General features: G+C 43.7%; 1 pseudogene; it reads right to left on the bottom strand.

Moving 5' to 3' along the window:
• Positions 1-13,706: 13,706 nt before the first annotated feature.
• LOC129467535 (protein BEX3-like) lies at positions 13,707-14,763 on the bottom strand (annotated as a pseudogene).
• Positions 14,764-16,659: the final 1,896 nt, after the last annotated feature.

Raw genomic sequence — 16,659 nt, 5'->3', positions numbered from 1 at the left:
AGACCAAAACTCATGTTCAAATTTAATTGCCAATGTTACAGTATTGGGAAGTGGTGAGGACTTTAAGAGGCCTTTGGGTCATGTGGGCTCTGCTTTCATGAATGAATTAATACAGTTCTCTTAAGACTGGGTTTTGTTCTCAAGGGTTTGGAATAGTTACCTTTGAGAATGGCTGCCTCTTGTGTTTGCCCTTTGACACTCTGGCTTTCCCTTCAACTTCTCTGCAACGTTGTGATGCAGCATGAGACCCTCAGCAGAAGGTGAGCAGATGCCAGTGCTATGCTCCTTGGACTTCCCAGCCTCCAGAATCCTGAGCTAAATAAATCTCTTTTCAAGTAAATCACCCAGTTTCAGGTATTCTGTTAAAGCAACAGCAAACAGACTAAGACACTTGGAGAGGTCTCCCTAATACCCTCTCTGGAGTAGGTCTTCCCTGCTGTTCCAGTTCTCACTTCCCCCTTTGGCCTTCTTAGCTCTTGTTAAATTTGTAATTACTCTTTTGTGTGCTTCTTTGTTTATTATGATCCCCACCAGATCGTAAGCCCACAAGGGCAGGGGCTGTCTCTGTTTGGTTCACTGTGCATATCTAGCATCTGGCACATTGTGGGAATCTATTCATAGCTGTTGGATGAATGACTGAGGGCAGAATCAGAACAGAGGATGGGGATAAAGAGAGGATGAAAATAAAGTGGAAGGGACAGGTGGCTGCATGTGGATAGGTCAGACCGATGTTTGGGTTCCCTCATTGGCTATGCTGTGTGCGTTCTTGTTCTCAAGAGCTCACCTTGAGAGCCAGGCTCCTGCCTATGCCCTAGGTCCCTGCTCAACCTGCCCTTGCCCCTTCTGAGTCCATGTATTAATCACCTACTAGGTACCAGGCCCTGCACTAGGTGTGGGTGACAGATGTGTCTTGGGCCCAGTCTCACCCTCAGTGACGTCACAGACTTACAGAGGAAACAAGGCTTGTACAGCAAAGAGGAACAGGGGAAAATTCAATGGGATGAATGCAGAGAAAGGGCAGGGGAATAATGTCATATTGGAGAATCAGGCAGGTTTCAGAGAGGAGGGGGCATTCTGGTTAGGCCTTGAAGGAGGAATATGATTTCACTGGATGAAGAAGTGGAAGGAATTCTGGCCTGAGGTAACAGCAGCTGGATGGATGAACAGCAAGCAGTGTGTGTGTGTGTGTGTGTGTGTTTGTGTGTGTGTGTTTGTGTGTGTGTTTGTGTGTGTGTTTGTATGTTTGTGTGTTTGTGTGCGTGTGTGTGTTTGTGTGTGTCTTTGTATGTTTGTGTGTTTGTGTGTGTGGTTGTATGTTTGTGTGTGTTTGTGTGTGTGTTTGTGTGTTTGTGTTTGTATGTTTGTGTTTGTGTGTTTGTGTGTGTTTGTGTGTGTGTTTGTGTGTGTTTGTGTATGTGTGTGTTTGTGTGTGTGTGTGTGTGTGTGTCGCTGCAGCATAAGGTGTGCATCTCAGGTACTGTGCTAAACAATTTGATGCTCTCGACCATTGTGCAATTTTTTTTTCATTTTACTTTTTCCAAAAACTTTCCCCATTTTCCATTTTACAGATGAAGAGACTGAGATTCAGAGGGGCCATCTAGTGTGGCCAAGGTCACACATTGTGAAAGCAGTGAGGGTCATGGAGGGTCAGGAAAGGGTGTGATGTGAGAAGGGGATTTCTCTGGAGGCTACATGTGGAATCTGGCTCAGTATGGGTAGAGAGACCCATGAGTAGCTGCTGCACAGCATGGTGAGGGATGAGAGGAGGGCTTTGGGGGTAGAAGGCTCCCAGCTCCTGTCCTGTCTTTGAACACATGCAGCCCACTCATCCTAGAGAGGAACGAGGAGGCAGCTCTCAGGGAGAAAGGCCGTGAACTCCAGGTGACCATGCACGATGTTCCCGAGAACCATCCCCTCTCCTCACCCTGTTCCCATACTAAGCCCAGGACATCCTTTTCTCAAAGGAGACTAATTGATAATCCAGGGTGATAAAATGTTATCACTGTCATTCCATTGAAATGCAACAGCAATGCCCTATAAATGTTCTATAAATCACCCAGAGCTTAAAGAGGAGAGTGAAATGAGCATTGCGTTATAAACCACAAAGCCCATTAATCACATGGCTACAAACCATAAATATGACAAGTACATCCATCAATCCTGCACCTTTCTTTCCAGTCTGCAAATGCACGCATTAGCAACTTAATGGATTTAGAAGGCATTTTCTCCTATAGACTCGGAAACAGAGAGTATTTTATTATTAGTCTCCTGGGTTTAAAAGGAAGGAAAAAGAAGTCACCTTTCACCACAGTACTCAGGGGCATTACAGGGGATGTCCAGGCCGTGGCTACAGCCACTGACTCTGCTTGAATTCTGGAGACATCAGAGACCTGGGAGCCTGGCCTTGGGCAGTAACAAGACTTTTGGGGGGTCATGACCTGCCCTGTATCCTGGCCTCCACCTGCTCCTGGCTTGCACAGCTGCAGCTCCTTGACCTGAAGGTTCAGGGCTGCCCTAAGCTTCTGGGCCAATCTTTCCCTCAGATTAGAGGGATTGATGTAGCTTGAGTTTATAATAAGAAAACTGCATTTTCATTTCGTTTTTGCTGCTAGAGTTACTCTGATTTTGTGTCTTAATGATAGGCTTCTTTCTTCTTTCTCAGACTGCATTCCTACCTGGCTCTGACAAACCAACATACTTAGTCCTTGCCCTTTGGGGCTCACCATTGAAGGGGAGGTACACACCCCATGTATGGAAATGCAGAGACAGAAAGGTCCAGAGATGGCAAGAGACCTGGTTCTCCTCCTGGTCATGGGAGTCCTTCCTTGTCACTCCCACTCTGACCTCAGGGCTGGGGTCTTGCTGGATTTAGGGACTTCAGCCCTCGGCTGGGGCATCTTGTCTGCACTTTCCTGAGGATTGCATGATGGCTTCAGCTCACAGGTGTGGGAGCAGATGCGCTCTTTCCATTGCCTGATGAAGAGAGACAGTGTCTCAGATGAATAGGACAAAAGTTTTGAAGTCAAACAGGTCTAAATTTGGATGCCAGCAGTGTGACCTTGGGCATGTCACTTTGTGACTCTGAACCTCGGTTTCCTTCCCCATGCATGTGAATAGTTTGTCTCTCAGAGTTTGTACTACTAGTAACTGACGTGTATTAAGTCTTTCACAGTACTTAGCCAGTGCTGTGCTAAGTACATTACCCTATAAAGCTCATTCTATTCTCAAAACTGCTGCGAGGGGATCATGGGAGCCTGGACTTGGCTGGGGCGGGGGCTGTAGTTGAGAAGCCCCTAAACCTCCAGGACAGTGGTTCTCAGTTGGGGTGATTCTGATGCCTATGCTGCATTTGGCAATGTCTGCAGTAATTTTTAGTTGTTTCAATTGGGTTATTTAGTGGGCGGGGGCCAGAGATGCTGCAAACATCCTGCAATGTACAGGACATCTCTCCCAGGCTGATGAAGTATTATTTGACCTAAAATGTCAGTAGAGCTGCGTTTGAGAAATGGTGCTCTAGGAGAAGCAGGCTGGCAGTAAAGCCAGGGGGTCATAATTTCCAACTCAGCTGCGGTGCAGAATGCTAGTCTAACTGGGTTACGACCCAGACCCTTTCTGCAATGGGAAATGTCTCTCTGAAAGCAGGCCGGTGATGCCTTGGTTCCATCCTCTGGGCTGGGCTTCCTTCCTGCAGTTCCATCCCTTTCCCACTGCCCCACTCCCACCCACTCCATCCCTTTCCAAACATTCGCTGAGCACCTGCTTCATCCAGAAGGATAAGACCCAGCCCCCAGCCAGGAGCAGACAGCGCACAGCCCAGGGAGGGAGAATGGCACAGAATCAGATGTAATGAGATAAACAAAGAAGTCTTAGCAGCCAGCATGGGGGCTCCTCTAAGGGAGGGAGGGTCTTCATTTGGGAAAGTGCCTTGGTAGGGCTCGAGCTTCAGTACTGAGATCACAGTGTTGAGCCCCCACATCCCAAAGTGGAGGTTCTGCCGGGGATCTCGTGCCGGGCTTCACATTCTAGTCATCTGATGAGATGGGCCCCGCCTCTCACCAATTAAATTAGAATTTCAGGGACATCTGCCGCTTGAAAGCTCCCCAGGGGATTGGAATAGGCAGTCAGTTGAGAAGCACATGGCTCTGCCTGGCCAGTCTCTGAGACAGACGCCAGGTGTGCACCACATCCCACAGGTAAGTGTCATTTAGTAGGTTCAGGAGTCTGGTCTGCTTAATATCTGCTTACGGTGGCTCTGATATCTTGCAGGTGCAGGATTTCAGAGGAGTAGCCACCTGGATGAGATACTGATTCTCCTGCTGAACAGGAGTTGAGACAGAATAGAGAGTGGAGAGAAAGGAACCAGAAACATCGAAGAAAGCTGGAACCAGGTGAGGACAAGGGCCAGGGGATTTCCTGTGGGAGGGGGCCCTGCTGCTTCCCTGTGGCTGTTTGCCTTGCTGCAGTGGGAACCCCTCTGATCCCCTGCCAATCTTCACAATGTGTTTCTGTGAGCAGCATTTTATGTAAGTGTGTGTAAACTGAAGAGGGCAAAATCTCACATTCTGGTCGGTGGCAGGCAGAGCAAGGCACCTACAAAGAAGCAGGGAGCCCACAGGCATCGGAGGTCAGAAAGCATCAGCTCGGGAACAGCAGACATCTTGGGTGAGGGTCTTTGTTTTGAGATGGAGTTTCGCTCTTGTTGCCCAGGCTGGAGTGCAGTGGCACAATCTTGGCTCACTGCAACCTCCGCCTCCCGGGTTCAAGCAATTCTCCTGTCTCAGCCTTCCGAGTAGCTGTAATTACAGGCGCCCACCACCATGCCCTGCTAATGTTTTGTATTTTTAGTAGAGATGAGGTTTCACCATGTTGGCCAGGCTGGTCTCGAACTCCTGACCTCAAGTAATCCACCCACCTAAGCCTCCCAAAGTGCTAGGATTACACATATGAGCCACCGTGCCTGGCCCAAGTTGCTTAGCTTTCTCTTGCTGTAAAATGGCCCAGATCTAAGGAATTAAGACAATAAATGCCGATTTCTTGTTTATGTGCAGACCTCTGTGGAGGCTCCTGTTAGGCAGGTGTCTTCCCAGTGCTGCCTCAGGGCTTTGATTCCTTCCATCTGGAGCTCACACACAGCATCTGAGGAGGAGAGGGAAGAAGAAGAGCCTGGAGGAGCTGCTTTTGCCCTTGACTGCCCTGTCCTGGAAGTGACCCCTCACTTCTGCTCAGATTCCATCATTGAGAACGAGGCACAGGGACCCACTGAGACACCAATGGGCTGTGAGCTGAGGAAGAGGTGAGTTTGATGAGCATGTGACTAGTCTCTGATGCAGACCCCATTGTCCTCTGTGTTCCATACGTGAGTCATTCAGTAGGAGAGGTGTGCGGAGGCACGTGGGAGAGAAGAGTTTGCTTAGTCCAGGCAAGTTTTGGAAGGCTTCCTGGAGGAGGTGCTGCTGAACCTGGTCTGCAGAAAAAGCCAGAGATAAGGGCCAAGAGGGCCAAGGACCGCGATTTCAGTCTGCGTTTCCATTCCTATGCAGGTGCATTAGTGTATGCTGCTGCTGTAACAAATCACCACAAGGTTAGTGGCTTGAAACAACACAAATGGTGTTACCTTTCTGTAAGTTAGAAGTCTGAAGCATGTCTCACTGAGCTGAAAATCAAAGTGTTAGTGGGGCTGCTTTTCTTCTTGGAGGCTCTGGGGAAGAATCAGTTTCCTTATCATCACCAGCTCCAGGACGCTGCCATATGCCTCAGCCCTCCCTCCATCTACAAGGCCAGCAATATCCCAGCTCCCTGGCATTCTCATGTAGCCACATCTCCCGCTGATCACAGCCAGGGGAGTCTCTGATTTTAAGGACCCACGTGATTAGATTGTGCCCACCTGGGTAATCCAGGCTAATTGCCTTAACCTTAATCACATCTGAGAAGTCCATTACCTTAAAGTGACATATTCGCAGGTTCTGGGGATTAAGACATGAATGTCTTTGGTGGGCTGGGGGCGCAATCTACCTACCACACACATGCAATTTCTTCTACCTGAAATGTCTTGCCTTATGTTTGTCTATCTGGCTAACCTCTATGCATCTTTCAAGACCCATTCAAATAACTTTCCCCACTTCCCACCAAGAAACTTTCCCATCACTCATTGAGGAGTTAGTCTCGCCTTCAGCATGTTTCTGTTGTGCCATTTGTATCCTACCGTAATTATTAGTGTACTTCCCCCAATCCCCATCGCAAAGTCTTTGGTGTCAGGGTCTCTGACTTAGCTATCTCCATATCTTTAAAATCTACCATAATGTTGGACACAAATGTGCTCTGTGTTTGTGGAATAATGGCTAATATATATATATATTTTACAGTGTTCTATTCAGAGAGGGCAGAAGGCTTATATTATGTGATTTAAAAGGAAATATTATCTCAGCCTAATTATTCCTGTAGGATCTCAACTTTCATCTGAAGCCTTTTTTTTTTTTTTTTTTGACATGGTATCTCGCTCTGTTGCCCAGGCTGGAGTGCACTGGCATGATCTTGGCTCACTGCAACCTCCGCCTCCCGGGTTTAAGTGATTCTCCTGCCTCAGCTTCCCAAGTAGCTGGAATTACAGGTGTGCGCCACCATGCCCCGGTAGTTTTTGTATTTTTAGTACAGACAGGGTTTTGCCATGTTGGCCAGGCTGGTCTCAAATTTTCTGACCCCAAGTGATCCGCCCACCTCGGCCTTCCAAAGTGCTGGGATTAAGGACATGAGCCACTGTCCCTGGCCTGAAAGCCTTTTATATCTAAAAATTTTATTTCTTCTTTATAACTCACTGTTAGTATTTTAAAATATTTATATAAAGATATATAAAATATAACATCTGTTTATATTATATAACTGGAATAATATTTTAATTTAAATAATAAACATATTCGACGAATATGTTAAAACATTTAATATTTAAAGATATTTTTAATAAAAATTATGTTTTATAAAGTATAAATAAAAATAATATTTTTATGATTCCAGTTAAGACTGGAAGATACTTAAGGTTTACTCTTTAAGTTTGCTGAGCCAGTAATTATTACGTATCTGTACTACATTCATAGAGTGTCATTGAAAAATTATTTTCATTCTTCTCAAACTGCAGATAATAAAAGGAAAAAAAAGTCACCTATCATCTTACCATGCAGAAATGTGTCCTAACTAACATTCTGGTGTATTTAATCTCAGATTTTTTTTGGTTCATGTGTTACATATAAGTATACATTCTTTTTTTTTTTTAAAGTTAGCTGTGTAAATTTATTTTATTATTATACTTTAAGTTCTAGGCTACATGTGCACAACATGCAGGTTTGTTACATATGTATACATGTGCCATGTTTGTGTGCTGCACCCATTAACTCATCATTTACATTAGGTATATATCCTAATGCTATCCCTCCCCCCTCCCCGCCACCCCACTACAGGCCCCAGTGTATGATGTTCCCCGTCCTGTGTCCATGTGTACTCATTGTTCAATTCCCACCTATGACTGAGAACATGTGGTGTTTGGTTTTCTGTCCTTGCGATAGTTTGCTGAGAATGATGGTTTCCAGCTTCATCCATGTCCCTACAAAGGACATGAACTCATCATTTTTTATGGCTGCATAGTATTCCATGGTGTATATGTGCCACATTTTCTTAATCCAGTCTATCATTGATGGACATGTGGGTTGGTTCCAAGTCTTTGCTATTGTGAATAGTGCCGCAATAAACATACATGTGCATGTGTCTTTATAGCAGCATGATTTATAATCCGTTGGGTATATACCCAGTAATGGGATGGCTAGGTCAAATGGTATTTCTAGTTCTAGATCCCTGAGGAATCGCCACACTGACTTCCACAATGGTTGAACTAGTTTACAGTCCCACCAACAGTGTAAAAGTGTTCCTATTTCTCCACATCCTCCCCAGCACCTGTTTTTTCCTGACTTTTTAATGATGGCCATTCTAACTGGTGTGAGATGGTATCTCATTGTGGTTTTGATTTGCATTTCTCTGATGGCCAGTGATGATGAGCATTTTTTCATGTGTCTTTTGGCTGCGTAAATGTCTTCTTTTGAGAAGTGTCTGTTCATATTCTTTGCCTACTTTTCGATGGGGTTGTTTGTTTTTTTCTTGTAAATTTGTTTGAGTTCATTGTAGATTCTGGATATTAGCCCTTTGTCAGATGAGTAGGTTGCAAAAATTTTCTCCCATTTTGTAGGTTGCCTGTTCACTCTGATGGTAGTTTCTTTTGCTGCGCAGAAGCTCTTTAGTTTAATTAGATCCCATTTGTCAATTTTGGCTTTTGTTGCCATTGCTTTTGGTGTTTTAGACATGAAGCCCTCGCCCACGCCTATGTCCTGAATGGTATTGCCTAGGTTTTCTTCTAGGGTTTTTATGGTTTTAGGTCCAACATTTAAGTCTTTAATCCATCTTGAATTAATTTTTGTGTAAGGCGTAAGGAAGCGATCCAGTTTCAGCTTTATACATATGGCTAGCCAGTTTTCCCAGCACCATTTATTAAATAGGAAATCCTTTTCTCATTTCTTGTTTTTGTCAGGTTTGTCAAAGATCAGATGGTTGTAGATGTGCGGTATTATTTCTGAGGGCTCTGTTTTGGTACCAGTACCATGCTGTTTTGGTTGCTGTAGCCCTGTAGTATAGTTTGAAGTCAGGTAGCGTGATGCCTCCAGCTTTGTTCTTTTGGCTTAGGATTGACTTGGCAATGTGGGCTCTTTTTTGGTTCCATATGAACTTTAAAGTAGTTTTTTCCAATTCTGTGAAGAAAGTCATTGGTAGCTTGATGGGGGATGGCATTGAATCTACAAATTACCTTGGGCAGTGTGGCCATTTTTATTATATTGATTCTTCCTGTCCATGAGCATGGAATGTTCTTCCATTTGTTTGTGTCCTCTTTTATTTCGTTGAGCAGTGGTTTGTAGTTCTCCTTGAAGAGGTCCTTCACATCCCTTGTAAGTTGGATTCCTAGGTATTTTATTCTCTTTGAAGCAATCATGAATGGGAATTCACTCATGATTTGGCTCTCTGTTTGTCTGTTATTGGTGTATAAGAATGCTTGTGATTTTTGCACATTGATTTTGTATCCTGAGACTTTGCTGAAGTTGCTTATCAGCTTAAGGAGATTTTGGGCTGAGACGATGGGGTTTTCTAAATATAAAATCATGTCATCTGCATACAGGGACAATTTGACTTCCTCTTTTCCCAATTGAATACCCTTTATTTCTTTCTCCTGCCTGATTGTCCTGGCCAGAACTTCCAATGCTATGTTGAATAGGAGTGGTGAGATAGGGCATCCCTGTCTTGTGCCAGTTTTCAAAGGGAATGCTTCCAGTTTTTGCCCATTCAGTATGATATTGGCTGTGGGTCTGTCATAAATAGCTCTTATTATTTTGAGATACATCCCATCAATACCTAATTTATTGAGAGTTTTTAGCATGAAGGGCTGTTGAATTTTGTCAAGGCCTTTTCTGCGTCTATTGAGATAAAATCATGTGGTTTTTGTCTTTGATTCTGTTTATATGCTGGATTACGTTTATCGATTTGCATATGTTGAACCAGCCTTGCATCCCAGGGATGAAGCCCACTTGATCATGGTGGATAAGCTTTTTGATGTGCTGCTGGATTCAGTTTGTGTATTTTATTAAGGATTTTTGCATTGATGTTCATCAGGGATATTGGTCTAAAATTCTCTTTTTTTTGTTGTGTCTCTGCCAGGCTTTGGTATCAGGATGATGCTGGCCTCATAAAATGAGTTAGGGAGGAATCCCTCTTTTTCTATTGATTGTAATAGTTTCAGAAGGAATGGTACCATCTCCTCCTTGTACCTCTGGTAGAATTCGGCTGTGAATCCATCTGGTCCTGGACTTTTTTTGGTTGGTAGGCTGTTAATTATTGCCTCAATTTCAAAGCCTGTTATTGGTCTATTCGGAGATTCAACTTCTTCCTGGTTTAGTCTTGGGAGGGTGTATGTGTCCAGGAATTTATCCATTTCTTCTAGATTTTCTAGTTTATTTGCATAGAGGTGTTTATAATATTCTCTGATGGTAGTTTGTATTTCTGTGGGATCGGTGGTGATATCCCCTTTATCATTTTTTATTGCATCTATTTGATTCTTCTCTCTTTTCTTCTTTATTAGTCTTGCTAGCAGTCTGTCAATTTTGTTGATCTTTTCAAAAAACCAGCTCCTGGATTCATTGATTTTTTGAAGGGTTTTTTGTGTCTGTATCTCCTTCAGTTCTGCACTGATCTTAGTTACTTCTTGCCTTCTGCTAACTTTTGACTGTGTTTGCTCTTGCTTCTCTAGTTCTTTTAATTGTGAAGGTAGGGTGTCAATTTTAGATTTTCCTGCTTTCTCTTGTGGGCATTTAGTGCTGTAAATTTCCCTCTACACACTGCTTTAAATGCGTCCCAGAGATTCTGGTATATTGTGTCTTTGTTCTCATTGGTTTCAAAGAACATCTGTATTTCTGCCTTCATTTCATTATGTACCCAGTAGTCATTCAGGAGCAGGTTGTTCAGTTACCATGAGTTGAGCGGTTTTGAGTGAGTTTCTTAATCCTGGGTTCTAGTTTGATTGCACTGCGGTCTGAGAGACAGTTTGTTATAATTTCTGTTGTTTTACATTTGCTGAGGAGTGTTTTACTTCCAACTATGTGGTCAGTTTTGGAATAAGTGTGATGTGGTGCTGAGAAGAATGTATATTCTGTTAATTTGGGGTGGAGAGTTCTGCAGGTGTCTATTAGGTCCACCTAGTACAGAGCTGAGTTCAATTCCTGGATATCCTTGTTAACTTTCTGTCTCGTTGATCTGTCTAATGTTGACAGTGGGGTGTTAAAGTCTCCCATTATTATTGTGTGGGAGTCTAAGTCTCTTTGTAGGTCTCTAAGGACTTGCTTTATGAATCTGGGTGCTCCTTTATTGGGTGCATATATATTTAGGATAGTTAGCTCTCCTTGTTGAATTGATCCCTTTACCATTATGTAATGGCCTTCTTTGTCTCTTCTGATCTTTGATGGTTTAAAGTCTTGTTTTATCAGAGACTAGGATTGCAACCCCTATCTTTTTTTGTTTTCCATTTGCTTGGTAGATCTTCCATTCCTTTATTTTGTACCTATGTGTGTCTCTGCACTTGCGATGGGTCTCCTGAATACAGCACACTGATGGGCCTTGACTCTTTATCCATTTTGCCAGTCTGTGTCTTTTAATTGGAGCATTTAGCCCATTTACATTTAAGGTTAATATTGTTATGTGTGAATTTGATCCTGTCATTATGATGTTAGTTGGTTATTTTGCTCGTTAGTTGATGCAGTTTCTTCCTAGCATCGACGGTCTTTACAATTTGGCATATTTTTGCAGTGGCTGGTACCGGTTGTTTCTTTCCATGTTTAGTGCTTCCTTCAGGAGCTCTTTTAGGGCAGGCCTGGTGGTGACAAAATCTCTCAGCATTTGCTCGTCTGTAAAGGATTTTATTTCTCCTTCACTTATGAAGCTTAGTTTGGCTGGATATGAAATTCTGGGTTGAAAATTCTTTTCTTTAAGAATGTTGAATATCGGCCCCCACTCTCTTCTGGCTTGTAGAGTTTCTGCTGAGAGATCAGCTGTTAGTCTGATGGGCTTCCCTTTGTGGGTAACCTGACCTTTCTCTCTGGCTGCCCTTAACATTTTTTCCTTCATTTCAACTTTGGTGAATCTGACAATTATGTGTCTTGGAGTTGCTCTTCTTGAGGAGTATCTTTGTGGCGTTCTCTGTATTTCCTGAATTTGAATGTTGGCCTGCCTTGCTAGATTGGGGAAGTTCTCCTGGATAATATCCTGCAGAGTGTTTTCCAACTTGGTTCCATTCTCCCCATCACTTTCAGGTGCACCAGTCAGACGTAGATTTGGCCTTTTCACATAGTCCCATATTTCTTGGAGGCTTTGTTCATTTCTTTTTACTCTTTTTTCTCTAAACTTCTCTTCTCGCTTCATTTCATTCATTTGATCTTCCAGCACTGATACCCTTTCTTCCAGTTGATTGAATCAGCTATGAAGCTAGTGCATTCGTCTTATAGTTCTCGTGCCATGGTTTTCAGCTCCATCAGGTCATTTAAGGACTTTTCTACACTGGTCATTCTAGTTAGCCATTCGTCTAATCTTTTTTCAAGGTTTTTAGCTTCTTTGTGATGGGTTCGAACTTCCTTCTTTAGCTTGGAGAAGTTTGATCGTCTGACGCCTTCTTCTCTCAACTCATCAAAGTCATTCTCCGTCCAGCTTTGTTCCATTGCTAGTGAGAAGCTGCATTCCTTTGGAGGGGGAGAGGCACTCTGATTTTTAGAATTTTCAGCTATTCTTCTCTGTTTTTTTCCCCATCTTTGTGGTTTTATCTACCTTTGGTCTTTGATGATGGTGACGTACAGATGGGGTTTTGGTGTGGATGTCCTTTCTGTTTGTTAGTCTTCTTTTTAACAGTCAGGACCCTCAGCTGCAGGTCTGTTGGAGTTTGCTGGAGGTCCACTCCAGACCCTTTTTGCCTGGGTATCAGCAGCAGAGGCTGCAGAACAGCGAATATTGCTGAACACCAAATGTTGCTGCCTGATCATTCCTCTGGAAGCTTCGTCTCAGAGGGGTACCCAGCCATGTGAGGTGTCAGTCTGCCCCTATTGGGGGGTGACTCCAAGTTAGGCTACTCGAGGGTCAGGGATCCACTTGGGGAGGCAGTCTGTCCGTTCTCAGATCTCAAACTCTGTGCTGGGAGAACCACTACTCTCTTCAGAGTTGTCAGACAGGGACATTTAAGACTGCAGAGGTTTCTGCTGCCTTTTGTTTGGCTATGCCCTGCCCCCAGAGGTGGAGTCTACAGAGGCAGGCAGGCAGGCCTCCTTGAGCTGCGGTGGGCTTCACCCAGTTCGAGTTTCCCAGGCACTTTGTTTACCTACTCAAGCCTCAGCAATGGCGGGCGGCCCTCCCCCAGCCTTGTTGCCACCTTGCAGTTTGATCTCAGACTGCTGTGCTAGCAATGAGTGAGGCTCTGTGGGCATGGGACCCTCTGAGCCAGGCATGGGATATAATCTCCTGGTGCGCCGTTTGCTAGGACCATTGGAAAAGCACAGTATTAGGGTGGGAGTGACCTGATTTTCCAGGTGCCATCTGTCACAGCTTCCCTTGGCTAGGAAAGGGAATTCCCTGACCTCTTGTGCTTCCTGGGTGAGGTGATGCCTCGCCCTGCTTTGGCTCACGCTCGGTGGGCTGCACCCACTGTCCTTTACTCATTGTCTGACAAGCCGCAGTGAGATGAACTTAGTACCTCAGTTGGAAATGCAGAAATCACCCATCTTCTGTGTTGCTCATGCTGGGAGCTGTAGGCTGGAGCTGTTCCTATTTGGCCATCTTGGAACTGCCCTCCATAAGTATACATTCTTAAAAATGAGACAATAATAAATGTATAGACTGCTTTTTAATTGCTCTATTAACTTTGCATTTTTTCCATGCAAATGAGCAAAGTTCTACTGATGACAGAAACAGACTGGGTACAAAGGCTTTATTTATTGATATTTATCGATTATTTACAAACATCAAGCTAGAAGCTGGAAGCACAAGACTCACCTGACACATGGAAGTAACATAAGGTTCACAGCAAATGAGTAAAGATATATTAGGAAAATGCAAGGAAAAAGAAAACAATGGGAATCACAATATTAACCTCATGGAAAATGGCAGGAGTCCAGGCACTGGCAAAATTCATCATGATGGCCATGGGGATTAGAGAGCTTCCTGTAAGGATACACAGACAATTCCTCAATTGTATCTCCCTATTCTCTCCTGATTCCTCTCATCTCCTCCATGAACATTTCCATATCATCTCCACCTCTATTCATCTCATCATTGACCTGCCTATTGGGTATGGCCCATTGAAAATTAGGGGCCAATAACAAAGAATGAGTTCATGTCCTTTGCAGGGACGTGGATGAAGCTGGACACCATCATTCTCAGCAAACTAACAGGGGAACAGAAAAGCAAACACTGCATGTTCTCACCCATAAGTGGGAATTGAACAATGAGAACACATGGACACAGGGAGGGGAACATCACACACCGGGGCCTGTCAGAGACGTGGAGGGAAAGGGGAGGGATATCATTAGGAGAAGTACCTAATGTATGCATGGCTTAAAACCTAGATAGGTCAGGCGTGGTGGCTCACGCCTGTAATCCCAGTACTTTGGGAGTCTGAGGCGGGTGGATGACGAGGTCAGGAGATCGAGACCATTCTGGCTAACACGGTGAAACCCTGTCTCTACTAAAAATACAAAAACAAAATTAGCTGGGTGTGGTGGCGAGTGCCGGTAGTCTCAGCTACTTGGGAGGCTGAGGCACGAGAATGTCGTGAACCTGGCAGGCGAGCTTGCAGTGAGCTGAGATCGTGCCACTGCACTCCAGCCTGGGCGACAGAGCGAGACTCCATCTCAAACAAACAAACAAAACAACAACAACAACAACAACAACAAAAAACCTAGATGACGGGTTGAAAGGCGCAGCAAACCACCATGGCACATGTATACCTATGTAACAAAGCTGCACATTCTGCACATGTATCCCAGAACTTAAAAGAAACAAAGAAAATTAGGGGCAAGTCGGCGAGCCTGTTTCTGTTTATTCTTTCCTGTAGGCTGTGGTCTTTTCCTCCTCCCAAGGGTGGTCTTCCTCTCTATTCTGAATAGGCTTCCCTGTTTCTTTGTTTTCCTGGTGTATGTTGGCCACCATGAGACTTTTTTTCTGGTTGTTTTTCTGCTCTGATGACTGTTAGCCGAGTCCTGATGACTGTTAGCATTTTGATGTATTTTCTTCCACTTTTTTTTTTTTTTTTTGAGACGGAGTCTCACTCTGTCGCCAGGCTTGAGTGCAGTGGCGCTATCTTGGCTCACTGCAACCTCCGCTCCTGGGTTCCAGTGATTGTCCTCCCTCAGCCTCCCAAGTAGCTGGGACTACAGGTGCCTGCCACCACACCTGGCTACTTTTTTGTATTTTTAGTGGAGACGGAGTTTCCACCAGCCAGGATGGTCTTGATTTCCTGACCTTGTGATCCGCCCTCCACAGCCTCCCAAAGTGCTGGGATTACAGATGTGAGCCACTGCACCCAGCCTCTTCTACCTTCTTTTCTATGCCCATGCTTATATATTCCAAAAGTACACATTTTTACCTATGGATATTATGACATATTCAGTTTTCCCAGCTTGTATTTTCACTCAACATTATATTAGAAGAAATTCTTCATGCTATTGAAGTGTTTTTTGAAAACATAACTTCTAACGCCTGCATGTATTTCATTATGTGAATGTACCTTCACTTAGCCATTTCCTTGTTTGACAACCGGGTTGCTTCCAATATTTCTCTACTGTAATTAATCCTGTGATGACTATTCCTATATAGGTACTGTGTTCATATCTTTAATTATTTTCTTGGGTTAAATTTCTAGGGATGGAAATTACAGGGCCAAAGGATATGAACTTTTTATGACTATTGTTACATATTTCAAAGAAAATTGGACACATTGACCCGCTTATCAGGAAGTGAATCTGCTGTGGTCTGAATATTTGTGTCCTCCCAAAATTTATATGTTGAAATCATAACCCTCAAGGTGATGGTATTAGGAGGTGAGACTCTTGTAAAAAGATCGGTGCCCTTATAAAAGAAACACGAGGGAGACCTCTTGCCTTTTCCACTGTGTAAGGACACAGTGAGAAGTTACCGTCTAAGGGGAAATGGGTCCTCAGCATCACTGAATCTTCTAGTACCTTGATCTTGGATTTCCAGCCTCTAGAACCATAACAAATAAATTTCTGTTATTTACCAACCACCCAGTTGATGGTATTTTGCTATTGCAGCCCAAGGAAACAAAGACAATATTATCTCAGCTTTTGACATGTTCTAATGAACACTCCTTAATAGAAAACAACTCTGTTTATGTTATGGGTAAAAATTTGTGTCTAGTTGTCATTTTAAGGTACATGTCTTTGTTAGTGAGGGTTTGCAGTATTTTGTTTATTAACAGAAAAGTGACTTATTTTTTCCTTTATGAACAGTCTGTTTATGTTCTTTGCTCATTTATCTACTGGGGTTAATGTTTTTTTCTTCTTATCTATTTGTATGATATATTTGAATATAATGATATTAATCCTGGTTCTGTAATACTTGTGGCAAACCTGTTCTCTTTGTTCAAAGCTTCTTTTCAAATAGGGGCAGGGAGCTGGTGTCATTCAGGTTAACCCCCAACCCTGCCAGTTTCCTTTGGGAATGGCCCACATCCTTCTCCACAGAGTTAGCCCCCGACCTGCAACCCCTGGCTCACTCAGTCCTTCATTTTGTCTTCAAAAGGAGTTGAATTTTAAGCATCTTTCTTGGTCCTCTGGGAGCAAAATCACTTTGCCAGCTTGAGATCGTTCATTTCCCCATTTCTTTCCTCTCTTCCATTCCTCATAGATAATCCCTGGCAATTATTAAGCATTTTTGTGTTGCCTTAGACTTTTGGGTGCTTAATGATCCTTTAGTGGTTCAGCAAAGAAAGGAGAATCTTTCCTTCCTTCTCCCACCCCCTTGAAAATTCTGGGCTGTAGGAATCTTTCTAATGGACTCACAGCTCTTGGAAGGGAAACAGATCCT

Source organism: Symphalangus syndactylus, chromosome 18, assembly GCF_028878055.3.
Source record: "Symphalangus syndactylus isolate Jambi chromosome 18, NHGRI_mSymSyn1-v2.1_pri, whole genome shotgun sequence".
Lineage (NCBI taxonomy): Eukaryota > Metazoa > Chordata > Mammalia > Primates > Hylobatidae > Symphalangus > Symphalangus syndactylus.
This window is presented reverse-complemented; position numbering and strand designations above follow the sequence as displayed.